This window comes from Thalassophryne amazonica, chromosome 4, assembly GCF_902500255.1.
Source record: "Thalassophryne amazonica chromosome 4, fThaAma1.1, whole genome shotgun sequence".
In the NCBI taxonomy this organism is placed as follows: Eukaryota; Metazoa; Chordata; class Actinopteri; order Batrachoidiformes; family Batrachoididae; genus Thalassophryne; species Thalassophryne amazonica.
The window spans coordinates 20,928,683-20,944,827 of record NC_047106.1 but is presented as its reverse complement, the minus strand read 5'-3'; the positions used below and the strand labels follow the sequence as shown (position 1 = coordinate 20,944,827).

Genomic DNA, 16,145 nt, shown 5'->3' with positions numbered 1-16,145 from the left:
AGTCATGGAGATCTAAAATCAGATCAAAGCCACCCTGCTCAGAGTGCCGCTCTCATAAGCTAAGCTAGTGGCGCTCGTGAGAGTGAAAGCCGCTTCTTCTTCCTTTTCTTCGTGTTTAATGGCGGTTGGCAACCAGCTTCTATGGAGCATTACCGCCACCAACTGGACTGCAGTGTTGGTCAGGAGGCTACCGTCCCCAAAACCAAATTACAAACAAAACAAAACACAGCAGTCGACTGAGAGATCAAAGCCTCTGGTCAAAGACTCGTTTAAATCATCAGACCCACGTGATCAGAATGCATCGTTTTCCTCTGTTATCACCAACAGACAAAGAGGAAATGTGTGAGTCAGACACATTCTGATCATGTGGAAGTATAATGCACACATTAAATCAATTCAACTACGTTTTTCCATTTTTCCATTTCAAAGATGAAATAAGTCAAATTGCTCATTTCTTTCCTTGATTGATAATTATTTATCTTTTATTGTGCATGTAAAATCTGTTGTGGGATTCAAAAACAGTTTGATGTATCATAAAACCTCCAATTATAAGATTTAAACTCCATCCAGCCAAATAATGGTAATCATTTTTCTCACAATCATCCACACAGTATACAATATATATATATAACATAATGGTAAACAGATGTGAGTTGTTAGTTGTTTTGTTTTCCAAGTCTTGGGTCCACCACTGTGTCAATTTTGCTAAAATTCTATTATTTCTTCCTTGATTTCTTTCCAAAATGTTTGGAATAGTCCCAGAATATATGACTATGCCCCTCCTCCCCCCCACCATCCTATAATTTGCTCCAATTCTTTTAACATTTTATGGTTTATATTGGCAATGTTACCACTTCAAATTAGTGACATTATAACGCACACCACAACACTGGAGGCACTAACAACAAACCAAATGGGCACTCAGAGAACACATCCAAGATCCAACAGGGCTTAACATCCTTTTAACAGAGTTTCAGTGCAGATTCAAGATTCATTTATTAATGACCACACAACAAGCTGGTGGAATTTGTTTCCAGTACAGCATGAAATGCTCACATCTCTGTGTCAACACACAACAAACAAACAATAAATAGACAAATACACATAGACACATCAGTTAATGACTTGGTTTAGTGTCCATATAGCTGTTGGAAAAAAGCTGTTTTTGAATCTGACTGATTTCGTTGGCAAGGACCTGTAGCATCTTCCAGAAGGCAACAGTGTGAACAGGTGACATGCAGGGTGTGAGGGGTCAGAGGTGATTTTTACTGCCTGTTGTGTGATGCGTCTATTGTACAGTGTGTCAGTGGAAGGGAAGGTGAGGCCGGTGATTTTAGGTGATTTGTCTACTATACGCTGTAGTATTTTTTTTTTTTTGCATGAATAGGAGTCAAAATTTCCATACCAGACGATTATGGATGAGGTGAGAATGCTTTGAATGATGGCGGTGTAAAACTGAAGCAGAACGTTGTGCCTGACTCTGACTTTTTTGAGTTGTCTGAGAAAAATAATCTTTTATTAGCTTTTTTGTACATTTTGTCTGAATGCAGTTTCCATTTGAGTGTGTTACTGATGTGTGTACATAGGAATTTGAATGACTCAGTGATAGAGATGGGCTGAGTAGAAATGAAAATGTGGATTTTGTGAGAGGGTGAGCGTGAGAAGTTGACTATGAGTTCCTGGGTTTTTGAAGTGTTAAGCTATAGGTTATTGTTTTGGCACCAAGTGACTGCTTGGGTGACCTGTTCACGGTAGTAATAGAGAAGCTTGAATCTTCGACTGGACTGGGTTGTAAAGGAATATATCCTAAATGTGCTAATATTATTCATTCATTCATTCAGTCATCTTCTACCACTTAGCCCCCTTAGCTAGGGGGCTGGAGCCTATCCCAGCAGTCACAGGCGCAAGGCGGGGTACACCCAGGACAGGACGCCAGTCTGTCGCAGGGCCACAAACAGACAAACAAACACAGACACACCTACGGACAATTTCAAAGATTCCAATCCACCTAACCCGCATGTCTTTGGATGTGAGAGGAAACCCATGCAAACACGGGGAGAACATGCAAACTCCACACAGAAAGGCCACGGGAATTGAACCCATGACCTTCTCGCTGTGAGGCAACAGCGCTAACCACTAAGCCACCATGCTGCCGTGCTAATATTATTTATCTTTTATTGAGCTAACAATATATTGTTACATGAGTGTGTTGTAATGTTTAGAAGTCATCATTTCCATATTACTAGAGCTTGTTGCTGAAGAATATATTACTCATATGCTCATAGTGATCAATATTTATCAATGCTTATTAAACATGTAAACAATAGTTAAGGTTAATTACATGATATCTATATATTCAAATACTCTTGGGTTATATGTTTGAATGCTGTTTTTGAAATGTGCAAACATTCTTGTGATGTAACTTGCTGACAGTTTTTCAGTTAGTAGCTGTTGCCTGAAAACCTTATCAGAAGACTTCACAGCACGTGTGGGTAGGACCATGCCATGAAAAAGAGGGATCAAGACCACCCAGATGAAGGACAACGCCCAAGATTAGCAGAAAGACGTTGTAGTAGCTTAGGGTATAAATTTAAATGCCAGCCCACTGTTCAGGGTTCCTCCTTGCTGTCAGCTTTGTTGTGTGGGCCGCCAGAAGAGGAGGTACTGCTGGCCCACCACCAGAGGGCGCCCTGCCTGAAGTGCGGGCTTCAGGCACGAGAGGGCGCTGCCGCCACGGACACAGCCGGGGGTGACAGCTGTCACTCATTATCTCTTGACAGCTGTCACCCATCTACACTTCATCATCCCACTCCATAAAGACCGGACGTCATCTCCACCTCGTTGCCGAGATATCGTCTACCTTAGGAGGTAACCTTCTCAGCCTGCATATCCAGATAAGTGGTTACTCAGACACTGCACGAGTGTGTGTTAGAGGTGGAGGTGGAATTCCCACCATTGTTGTTACTGGGTGTTCACACACCCACATCTGATTGTCTCTGCTCCTCGCCAGCAGTACCAGATCCGACACGCGGAGACAGTGGCCACCTGGGGTGTTCGGGATTTGGCGGCTCCAGTGTTCTCCAGGTTCGGTGGCGGAGGAAATCGTGTGGTTCCGGTTCTTCTCAGGACAGACGTCCTCTATCCTCGAGCCTGCCCACACGTCACCTTTGCTAATTGACTATTGTACATATTCTGTAATCTGCTGTGTTTGGTTGTGCTTTTCACAACAGTAAAGTGTTCATATTTGACTCTTTCATTGTCCGTTCATTTACGCCCCCTGTTGTGGGTCCGTGTCACTACACTTTCACAACAAGCTTGCTGGGACACCAGTTTGCTGGTTGGAAGCTCGCAGCTCCTGGGACCCTCAGAACTTCTGGGTATGTTTTTGTTTATCTCACTCATTCTGTAAAACTTAAATTCTGTCAAAATGTGTGACATTTAATTCCTGTTTAATAAATCTCTGAGTGGTGGACTAGCCCTCAGAGTAATTGTGTTCAAATTTAAATGACTGGTTAATACCTTCTTTCAAATCAACGGACGCACGGGATAACAGGAGGTCACAGGGGACCCCCAAAATATCCCAAGAGTTGCTTGACATGAGGATGTTTCACTTAAAATCGCAGAAGCTTCCTCAGCTAAATTTCTTGCTCTGGTAGTCTGACTTCTGTCTTGACCCTTGTAGTGAAGAATAAACAGAAGCCACAAAAGCTGGAGTTTTAAACCTAACCAGACCCCTCCTATCGAGAGGGAGACTGCAATTGGCTAGTGATTAAACAATTGCTTTAATTAGCACCTATTGTGCTCTAGTTAGCACCCTCCTAATGACAGGGTAGCTGTCCCTCCTAACGATGGGACTGACGCCTCTCCTGACGCGTCTCCTGATGACGTGAATGACTCATTACCATGAACAAAAGACTGAAACTGCTTTGACCTGAGTACCCCATTGTAAACAGGGGACAAAGCGTGTCTCAGACCCCCTCCCCGGTTAAGGCTGGGTTTCAACTGTTTCACATAGAATGCCTCCTTGACCCCTCTCTCAAACCATTTCTTCTCTCTGGCTAAGATTTTAACTTCCTTGTCCTCAAATGTGTGGTTAGTGTCTTTAAGGTGGAGAAGAACTGCAGACTGAGGTCCACTGGTGCCCTCTCTGCAGTGCTAGTATAGCCTTTTGTGTCATGGCTGCTTAGTCTCACCTATGTAGTGTTTGTTACAGTTTTCCTGACATCTGATAGAGAACAGGAAAACTGTACTCAGCTGTACAGCAAATAAATGATCTTGTACATCTTCAGATTAAAAGAGTATATGCAGGAGGACAAACTGTTTCAAATCTGGTGAATTTTGATGCACCAGGTCATTGCCACAATCAACTTTGTTTTGCTTATGCAATATCCCACAGACCTGCTGGCCACACGCTCAGCACTGACACCTGCTGGATGGTTTGAAGAACACTGTAGGATTGATGATGAATTAGTTGCAGCTGAGCTTATCAGTTAGTGAGACAGCTTCAGCACAGAACTGTACTGAATCAGAGAAATAAACATATGTCCTGATTAATTCTCAGTGGTTCAAAGGCTCAAGTAGTCGTCACAAGGCGATTCAACCCAGCAGAAAGGATTTCACATAAATTTAGCAACTCTGAAAACGAAACCAAGTCAGATGCAAGGTATGCAGTGAATGTGATCTGTGAGAGAGAGATAGCGACACAGAACTTCACGGAATGAGAGTAATAAAATGTTATTTTTTTACATTTTAAAAATAAAATAACGTGGTTACAAATCTACATAACCTCATGAGAAGGATTCTGCAACTGAAGCAGACTTCTTCCTTCTCTCTAAATCAGGGCTGTCCAATGTGGGGCCCGTGGGCCATATTTAGTCTGCACGTTTGCCATACTGTAAACCCTCCAAAATAATATGACTGAACATACTGAACAGTAGTATATTTATGATTTTGTGATTTTATTTCATACATTTAATTGCATTTAATTCACACAACACCAGTGTTTATTTTTGGCCTCTGGCTGTCCATCCACATTAATTTCTGGTCCATGTGAAAGGAAAGAAATCAGGCTGTGTTGGTCAATGTGTTGTTTTGAAGTGATACAGAGGGCCTGATTTATTAAAGGTTTGCAAAGTGTGTGCAAACACCACAGCACTTGCACAAAGACATGCATGATGATTGACAGTACTATTGGTTCACACTGAGGATAATGTTTTTCCAGTGTGCAAGACTGAAAATCTTGGGGGAGTGTCCACCAGAGTACACAAAATTCTGGGTGTGGAACATGCTAATAGGTTAGATTTGCACACACAATGAGATTTATCAAAATCACATCTGTATACTTCATGTTTGAATCCTGGGTGTTAACAGACAGCTGTTTCAGCAGCTGACCTCCTCGCAGACAGAATAAAAGCAGTCTCTCTTCATAAACACTGGACTATTTAAAGAGTTTAAAGAGAGTTTTAAGTTGTGCTTCTTTCATTAAGAACAAATGTAAATGGTAAATGGACTGCATTTATATAGCGCTTTTCCATCTGCATCAGACGCTCAAAGCGCTTTACAATTATGCCTCACATTCACCCCGATGTCAGGGTGCTGCCATACAGGGTGCTCACTACACACCGGGAGCAATAGGGGATTAAAGGCCTTGCCCAAGGGCCCTTAGTGATTTTTCCAGTCAGGTGGGGATTTGAACCAAGGATCTTCTGGACTCAAGCCCAACACCTTAACCACTAGACCATCACCTCTCCTCTAATAATTAATAGTTCTGTTCTTTTCTGCACAAAGTACTTTTTTGTGCAACTCCTGATCGTTGCTGTACTTTAAAATCACTTTTACATGAAGGCTGCAGTAAACGAAATGTGTTTCTCTAATATAAACTACATTATAGTTTGGTCGTGCATGGAATGAGAAGAAACACACAAAGTGGCCAGAGTGTCTTTTTAGCTGTTGGGGAATGAGGCTTACTGACTAACTTCTGTCTGCGTCATCTTACCACCACCACTGCTGCATCCACCCCAATGCAAAAAAGTTTGAAATTTGATTTAGATTTTATTTGGATTATTTTGTAACATTTATACATGCCCAAGTTGATATGTAATATACTTTCCACATATAAATATCACAAGGGATAGCGCCAAAAAAAAAACAAACAACCCCCCCCACCAAAAAAAACAAACAAAAAAACGCATAAAAACTTGTTTCCCTTGTGGTTCTCAGGTTCTCACAAGTACAGTTCAAATGTAACATAAGATTAAATATAATCTAAACAATATAAACAGTAATAAGAATGTAGCAACAATAAAAATATAACTAAGAGCTATAAAAGGTGGACAGGTCATCTTTTTATTCTCTTTTAAAAGTAGAATTAAGTGGTGCAGGTGTGGTGGCCAAGTGGTTAATGCGCTTGGTTTCAGTGCAGAAGGTTCCGGGTTCAAATCCCACCCCTGCCACATTTCTCCATGTAATGTGGAGTTGCGTCAGGAAGGGCATCTGGTGTAAAACCTGTGCCAATTCAACATGCAGATCCACCTTGGATTTGCTGTGGCGACCCCGAGTGCAAACAAGGGAGCAGCCGAACGGACTTACAAAATTAGAATTAAGTGAGTTTGGTCAGTTTTTTGCTGTTTCATTTGTTTTTGTTTGTTTGTTTGTTTTCACATAATCCACTCAAAGTGTCAAGAAAGCAACTACCCACAGAAATACACAGAAAATAGAGTTTAGTTACCTCAAATTGGAGGAAGCAGGTATAGAAAATGGATGGATAAAGTTTAGTTCAGGCAGATCTCTCTTTCTCCCCCCCCACTCTGCCACAATCTCTCTTTCTGCTCCTCTCTCTATCTCTCTGCCTCTCCTACATGTGTGATCTCTCTTTCCTCCTCTCTATCTCTGCACCTGTTTCTCACTTTCTCTTTGTCCCGCTCTGTCTGTCTCTCTGCCTCTCCCACGTGCATCATCTCGCTCTTTCTTTCTCTCTCTCCACAAGGACATGCTGCATGCACGATGCACGATCAGTGAGGAAATATGACGTCATGCTTTCCGATCACACCAAACATAGAGCCAAATATCCCCAGTAGTAGGAAAGCAGGGGCCTCATGTACAAAGCGTCCGTATGCACAACAACCTGGCGTACGCCTGTCTCGACAACCACATGCAGATGTATCAAAAATGACTTGAGCATGGAAATGTGCGGTGTGTCACACAAAAATCCTGGCTGGTGTACACACGTTTCTACAGCTATTGTGCCACTGCTGACATGTACAGGTGACACAGAGAACCATTAATAGTGTGAAAACAAGAAGTCATTAGAGTGATGTGCACATCACACTGATGAACATTTAACACACCCATGTGTTTGCAATTATATGTGTGGTTATAAAAGCACATGCAAAGTGATGCATAAAATGGCACTAAGTGGCTGCGTTAGCATCAGAGCACCTTGCAAATAGTGCAATCTGACATGAGCGTGTATTCAGGGAACGCGAGGATTTACTTCCAAATGAGGATAATTGACTCATAAACCAATTTCGACTGCCAAGGCCACTGTTACTGGAGATGCGCACTGAACTCTGTCATAATTATGAACATGTAAGAAATAGTTTTAGTTGTAGTATTCTTATAGCCGCTAGCTCACCAATGCCTCAATGGGGCTGCGGGGGGGGGGGGGGGTTGTCTAATAGGTGTTGTTGTTGTAGTGCCCTAAAGAAGAATTCATATTTCTCGTGAGACCCAAGACTCTTGTTCACACAGCACCAGGTCGGGGTCTCTGAAGGTGCATGGTTTTCTGCTATGAGACCCCTGGTGAAACCCCCACCAGGGACCATTTAATCATTCCAATTACACGCAAACTGTAAAATTAAGGTAAAAAATGTACTTAGTTCCCCTTTAAATTCAAACTTGGTCTCAAGAGCTTGAAGATTGGTAGGCAAGCTGCTCCACAGCTCTGAGGTAGTATACACAACAGGTTAAGCTCACACAATTTAGTACTTGTTATATGGGATTTTAGTAAATCTAGCCCATAATGTGCAACAGACCAAACCCTCATCACAAAACAACTTCTAATGCCTCAGTGAAGAGCAGGGCCACCAAATGGACTGGAGGCCAAGGCAAGCTAAGGGGCTAAACTGTTCAACCTGACTATAGGCCCTTTTGCTTCTTTTTGTCCCTGATTTGATTGATTGATATTAGTAAAACATACATTACCAAAGTACGTATACATAATTGGGGATGACACAAAAAGTCTAGAGACTTATTTCTGTTCTGGTCCCCCTGTGCATCTGAAAATGATGCACTCCTTCCCCATTGTCAGAGCTGTCAGTGTCCCGCATCCCGCATTGGTGTGTGTGTGTGTGTGTGTGTGTGTGTGTGTGTGTGTGTGTGTGTGTGTGTGTGTGTGTGTGTGTGTGTGTGTGTGTGTGTGTGTGTGTGTGTGTGTGTGTGTGGGATGTCCATTAGTCCTGCAGTTGTGTGGGTCCGGGCATGCCCCCAGACCCCCCCCAGTTAAGCTTCAACCGCTGGTGCTCGCAGCCAAGCGTGTGTCCTGCATTGGTACTGTTAGATAATATCTGTGCGAATTCCTTATTCTATGTTAGTTGTCAACTGTTTGTCTGTGTTATTTGTTTGGACGTTTCTGAGAAATATAAGAGTTAAGTTTCACTTCCATCATATGTGCAAGTTTCAGAAACAGGGAGATCTCCTCTTGTTGGTGAGAGCCAATAACATTAGAAATGTGAGACTAAAACACACCCACTGTGATGCTCACAAGGTATAAAAAGTGTTGTATGACTCATTTTAGGGGCCTTTCACAAGATGGACACTGTCTGTGAGGGTCCCAGGCTTGGTTTTTGTCGTGACTTTTAATAAATCCAAAATGAGGAATACAATGGTTGGTTTTTGGTAAGGGGCGGTATATTACAAAAAGAACCGGGGTAGAAATTACAGTACATTCAATTGTTGGCAGGAATGCATTGTCCCTGTCACGTAAACACTAGTTATAATGGTGGCCACTAGCTAGCTGTGCTAGCGGCCAGGCTAACTGTAGGAGCAGGACATCCTGGAAATGACGTTGCATCAAATTCTCCTATAATCGAAATTAAATTAAAATGTTTCTTTGCTTTTAGTGGGGTAGACATGCACACATTTACCTGTATAGAGATCCTTTCCATGCAATCAGACAATTCTAATGACATTTTCAACTCTTCAGTGGCAACAAGAGATCTACTGAGTGTTTTAAGCTCACATACATTTAGCATTTTGGAGCCTGTTAAGATGTTTGCGTTACAAATCAATGTTTCAGTGATTAAATTCATGTCATAAACGTCAAAAAACAGAGCTCAGGTTAAAAAAAAAAATGTTCGCGCCTATTTGACTGCAAATAACAAATGCACCACTAGATGACAGCAGAACCGTTTGTGAGGAACACATTCAATGTCTCATGTTTTAATATTTCACCACTTGGTGGCACCAAACCACACAGGAATACTGTAGCCCCGTTGAAGTGCTAGAAAATTCCCTGTGATGGGTTCGGCTGAAGTGTCTGATGTATTAATTCCACAACAATCCAGTTCCGCAGGTCTTTGGTAATTGCCCTCATTAAAGAGTAGACTGTGTGACAATGAAACAAATAAAGTCCCGAATGTATCATATCTGTGACATAACGTCAAGACAGATTAAAATGTACAATTCCTCTCTTTGCACAGAAGTGGAGACATGAAAGACGAGCTGTATGATAAATGAGCACAGATCTAACAGTGCACGGATCTGTGTAACACAACACTGTGCAATTACAGAGAAAATGTAACTTAATACTACGGTTTTGCTGTTCGACTTACCGTGGTATTTTGTTGTAGCGTGAGAGAATGAACGTTTGCCCTCAGAAATTCATCACAGAAACCTGTAAACCCTCAAACCTTCCAGCTTTAGCAAAGATAAAAATGTCTGCCAAAGCAAAGTGAGACAGAAGAGTTTGTAAGAGGAGAGACTTTATGATGAGCCCACAAAATGATTTTGAGGATACAGTATATCTAAAAATATGTTTCATTGAACATACTTGTTCACTGCAGTACCTTTTCCCACAAATCTCCCCTTGACTTTTTTTTTTTCACATTTGCATTTGCCTGAAGACCAAAGATACTGGAGTTTCTTCTGAGCACAAGTATCCTCAATTTGTTGCATCACAAAAACAAAGGGGCACGTCACAAGGGTGATGGGTGGAGCTATTGTGATGTGTATCCCCCAGTTAAAATTTCCCCTCATGTCTGCCCTATCTATCTATCTATCTATCTATCTATCTATCTATCTATCTATCTATCTATCTATCTATCTATCTATCTATCTATCTATCTATGTAGTGCATAAAATAAGTATTGAACACGTCACCATTTTTATCAGGAAATATATTTCTAAAGGTGCTACTGACATCAAATTTTCACCAGATGTCTGTTACAACCCAAATAATCAAGAAACCAAAACAAATAAGTACAGAAGTCGCCTCCTGCATGGAGAAACTAGTCACATGCATTGCTCAGGTGAGATTTTGTCCCATTCTTCCACACAAACAGTCTTCAAATATTGAAGGTTCTGTGGACATCTTCTATGAACTGTGATCTTTAGTTCTTTCCATGTATTTTTATTGGATTTAAGTCAGGTGATTGGCTGGGCAATTCTAGTAGCTTTATTTTCATTCTCTGAAACCAACTGAGAGTTTCATTAGGCTTTGTGTTTGAGATCACTGTCTTACTGACATGCCCACCCTCATTTCATCTTCAGCATCCTGGTAGATGGCTGCGGATTTTTAATCAAGAATGTCTCAGTACATTTTTCCATTTAGCCTTCCTTCATTTATATGACGTTTGTCAGTGCCATATGCTGAAAAACAGCCTCACACCATGATGTTCCCACCTCCAGACTTCACTGTTGCTATGGTGATTTTGAGCTGATGTGCAGTGACATTTGACCTCCAAACATGGTGTATATTATGGCATCCAACCATGCAGCTTTACCATAGGTATTATACTGTTTGTGTTTCTTTATAACTGATGTAAATAAAGTTCAAGACGTATTCAGTGACTTAGAAATGTTCATGTATCTATCCCCTGACTTGGCTGAAGAAAACTGGCAATAAAACTGATTATTTACAGGTATTATACCAAAGGGGCCAACCCATCATCTATATATCATATATTGAAAAGCCTGATTTACTTTTTGTATTTGAAATGCCATAAACAAATTAAAATGCATGAAATACCAAAGGGTATGAATACTTTTGCAAGCCACTGTATATATATATATATATGTCTCTGTGTCTGCATGTATATGGCAGATTCATAGGTTATTATACTAATGTCTTTCACCTTTCAACTTGCATTTCCTGTAACATAGATGAGTCGAAGAACATCAGTGTCATGGTGACTACATCTAACGGAGAAGAACAATTCCATTGAATGGAATTCCATTCCTCTGGAGCTGCTTGCAGGTTATTTGTCCGGTCGTTGCCTTCTGGTGGTGACTCTTGATTTACTTTGGCATCCATTGAGGTTGCGATATTAGTCACATAGTTCCCTGTGGAGCTCCAGGTCTCTTGTTCCTCCTCATCCAGCACAAAGCTGTCGATGTAGGAGAAGAGCTCGTCTGATCCCACTAGGGTGATGAACTGCTTTCTGTCCACTCTGAACTTATCCAGCAGCACCATGCTGAAGTAGGATCTGGAGATTCTGAACACTTGCCTCAAACCCTTGATGACCTCAGAATGCACTTGATTTTCCCTGATGCGGCCCGTCTCATTAGGTGGTAATCCGAGGAGTTCGATCACCGTGACGTGTCTCACATCTAATCCACAGTCTGCTTTATGTATCATGATGTTCTGCAGTTTGTAGTCTGAGTCACTAAGGTCAGGTGCAGACAAGACCAGCAGCCTTCTCTTCTCGTAGAACTGATCCAGAAGTGCGCCCACCGTCCTCACGTCTGCTTTAAACTCCATCGGAACACTCTCAGCGGCGTCTTCGCTCCAGCTGCGGTCGAACTGGCAAACCCGGCTGGACACACCTTTCCGCTCATACCCTCCGTCACAATGGTACTTGCATGTTGCGTCGTAGTTATTCCCATCAGAGGAGCAGGTGAGGTACCTGTGCATGGGTGCACTTAGAGCTACACATCTTCTCACCTCAACACAGACAATGAACTTGCAGGCGGCCCCGTTTTTGGCTTGATCGTACACTTTGTATCAGACAATTGTTGGTCCCTCTTTAAAGTCCCTCTCTGGCTCCTGGCAAACAAGTATCACCTCGAGCATTTTATCAGCAGTGTCCATCACAGCGGGAAGATCCCAGGACACAGTGGCTGTGAGTTTTCCAGGTTCTGTGACTTTTAGTCTGGACGGAGGACATTTGATCTTCTGAGGGTCTGTGTCTGAACAAACAGGCTATAGACCGCTCCACAATCCCCCACGCAGACAGGTTCGGGAGTGTTCCCCCTTGATATGGTAGTCGGGGTTACAGATGAAGTCACACCTGGAATCCACCATGAAGCCGTGAGTGCAGGTGTACTTGCCATGTGGAGTTAGTGGCAGCAGATGACAATGCATTTTGTGGCAGAAAGTCGTCCCAGACCAGCGGCGGTTGGTGAGACATTGAATAGATCTCCTCCCCAGCAGTCTGTATCCACGATCGCAGCTCATCTGACAGCAACTTCCCAGTGAGCTCCAGTAGGCCCTGCCTCGAGGGGAGTGGCACGTCACCTCCCCATTGGTCGGCTGGGAGAATGGCACCAATGCGGGTCTTTGTAGTCTAGTTGTGCTGTGTAGTCGTCCTCTGGAGATACATCATTGTAGATGTCTTACACCGTGGTCCCAACACCAACTGTGAAGCACAAAATGATGATCACAGCAACATGTCTGAGTAGCATTTCTACAAATTTAAAGTCTGTACTTGCAGATTTGAAACTGATGAGAAGGAAAAAGTTGAGCAATTTTTCAAGTTCCGCAGTAAAACAAAATAAATTTAGAATCCAGACGAAAATGAGGAAACTTTTAAAAAATAATAGTGAGAAATCTTTGTTTATTGAGGAGAAAAAAAAGTCACTGTCAAATGACAATCCTTGAAGGTTCGTCGAACCAAACATTCCTCCAGCTCAGGAAGTCACAAGAAGAAAGCCATTACTACAAGAATGCCACAAAGTATCCCACTTACAATATGCCAAACAGCACAGAGAACAAAGTCATTTCAGTGATGAGACAAAAACTGAACTTTTTGGCCACAACCATAAACATTACATTTGGAGAGGAGTCAACAAGGCCTATGATGAAAGGTACACCCTTCCTATTGTGAAGTACAGAGGTGGATCGCTGATGTTTTGGGGATGTGTGAGCTACAAAGGCACAGGGAACTTGGTCAAAAGTAATGGCAGGATGAATGCAGCATGTTATCAGAAAATACTGGAGGAAAATTTTCACTCATCAGCCTGGAAGCTGCGCATGGGCATACCTGGACGTTCCAACATGACAACGATCCACAACAGAAGGCCAAATCAATCAATCAATCAACATTTATTTATAAAGCACTTTACAGCACCGACTGGTGTCCAAAGTGCTTAACATTAAAAACACAAATTTACAAAAATAAAACACATATAAAATAAAATTTTAAAACAACACATAAAAAAAGAACATAAAAATAACAGAACATGTCACCTCCCCACTAAGTGTTAAAAGCCAGTTTAAATAAATAAGTCTTTAACTTAGATTTAAAAAGTGCTAGGTCAGGAATAGTATGTAACTCAAGAGGTAGCTCATTCCACAGTCTGGGGCCAGCTACCGCAAAAGCATGATCACCCCAGCGTTTATATCTTGACTTTGGAACATCTACGTAAAGCTGGCCAGACGCCCTTAATGTCCGATTCGACTAAACTGATTTGTCATTGGCTCCAACAGAATAAAGTGAAGGTCCTTGAGTGGATATCTCAGTGTCCTGACCTCAATATCATTGAGCCACTCTGGGGAGATCTCAAATGTACAGTTCATGCAAGACAGCCTAGGAATGTACATGAACAGGCTTTTTGCCAAGAGGAATGGGCAGATTTACCATCAGAGGAAAGAAGGCACCTCTTTCACAACTACCACAAAAGACTACAAGCTGTCATTGATGTTAAAGGGGGCAATACACAGTATTAAGCACTGGGGTATGTAAACTTTTGATCAGGGTCATTTGGGTAGTTTCTGTTGTCATTATAATTTAATAAGAGTAAATACAGTTGTTTGACAATAAATAGCTTCACACAACCACTAATCGTGAGTGAAAAAAATGTTTTTGTGCTATCATTCATGTTTTATGCAAAATGGCCAAAAAATAATGTATCAGAGGGAGTTTTTCCTTACCATTGTCGCCTGTGTGTTTGCTCTGAGGGTTGGTAAGGTTAGACCTTACTTGTGTGAAGTGTCTTGAGGCAAATTTGTTGTGGAAGGGGGAAGCTGTGGCATTTTGCTCATTTTTGGAAATTAAGAGTCTCCTGCTACTAGTAAACACTATTAAGTAATGCTACTACTTAATGTTACTAAAAAAATTGCTGCTTCAAAGCTTCAATGAAAATTTAGCAATAAGGTAAGGAAGGGAAATGCTCTCGAATGATTTCCTGTCATTGTTAAACCTGTTTTGGGTAATCATAAAAGACTCTTGACAGATAATACCTTCATACCTGGGGTTTAGCATCAGTTTCTCCTTGCATCATGGTGCATTCCTCATCACTGAGTGTCAAGTCTGCTGCCGAAAGGAGGCAGTGGCGTAAGGGCAAGTATGTCACTCAGCTGGTCTGAGGAGTGTTGTGCAGTACAATGCTCCTTTTGGTCCTCCTTTGATGAGAGACTGTACTCCTAAGAAAGAGTGCACCATTGTTTCTTCACCTGTCTTCCTTCCACCTATACCTCCATCAGAATTCTGCAAATTGCAGAGAAAAGATTAAATTACATTTGTGGCCATATATCATTGTTTTAGATTGATGATAATAGTGGAGGTATGTTCTTCAGTGCAACACAGAGCATGCTTTGTCAGAACACAAAGCACTTATTATTCCCGTCACGGCAGCCCCCGTCCTGCTGATCTCAGACAAGGTGAAGAAGGTTCTTATAATCATCAGGCGTCTGGGTCCAAGTTTGCAATACCTGCAGTCCCAGCTCAAGATTGTCCAGTTCATCTCAGTCTTATCTCAGCTTGTCTCATCGGGTTTCATGTCAGATTGTTCCGTATCTGACAGATCTGTGATAAACCTGTCAGTCATATGTGGTAGCGCGTTTCTGTTTCATAACCTGACATGTTTGCTTTGGTTTTATATTTACCACTACTACAAATATTAATTTGCCATTTTGTGCACCTGTGTGGTTTTTGTTGTTCTAAAGACAGCTATTTTGAGTGCAAGTCCTCAATCTGGCTGTGGAGGTTTTCCTAGTGAGCATGCAAGAAATCATAATTTGAGCAACATTTGTCAATTTGTTTCTTCCCTACTCCTCCCATATCCTGTTATCCAATTCATCCAATTTCCAACAAACTTAATATATCAACGATGGTTGATACCAGAATTCCCTGTAAAGGGTTGTCTTGGCAAAGGTCAAAGTCATGAGTCTTTCCATTCAAGGTGGCTGAATTTAACCTGAATTGAAAAAAAACAAAACAAAAACTGATACGTATGTAGTTGGGTTCCTGAATTGTCTTTGTATGGTCACCCATGGGTCGATCATTTGGGTGAAGTTAAGGTCACTGGGGCAAAGGCCAGATTTCTACAATGCAATTAAATTTTTTAACCAGAAAATTCTATGCTGTACTAAGAGCTGTAGCTCGTAGTGTCCTCAGGAAATTCTGGATCTGACGAAGTAAAGTCTGATCTGATTGGATCTGACAAGGTTGTCCAGTGGGCATTACTGGAATTGGGCATCACGGGGACTTCCTAAGGGTACATTTCTTTCTAAATGTTTGTTCACCTGATTTTTGGTATTTTTAGCATGGCCAAAGCAATTTGTCACCCCTCTGAGTCTGGTCTGCTTGAGGTTTCTTCCTCAAAAATGCCAGAGGGAGTTTTTCCTTGCCACTGCTGCCTACATAGGGGGTCTTAGTAAGGTTAGACCTTACCCTTGTGAAGTGCCTTGGATTGACTTACAGTAGTGT

At 41.8% G+C, this 16,145-nt stretch overlaps 1 pseudogene; it reads right to left on the bottom strand.

The window, feature by feature from the left end:
* Window positions 1-11,314: 11,314 nt before the first annotated feature.
* LOC117509489 lies at window positions 11,315-12,988 on the bottom strand (annotated as a pseudogene).
* Between the last annotated feature and the right edge of the window lie 3,157 nt (window positions 12,989-16,145).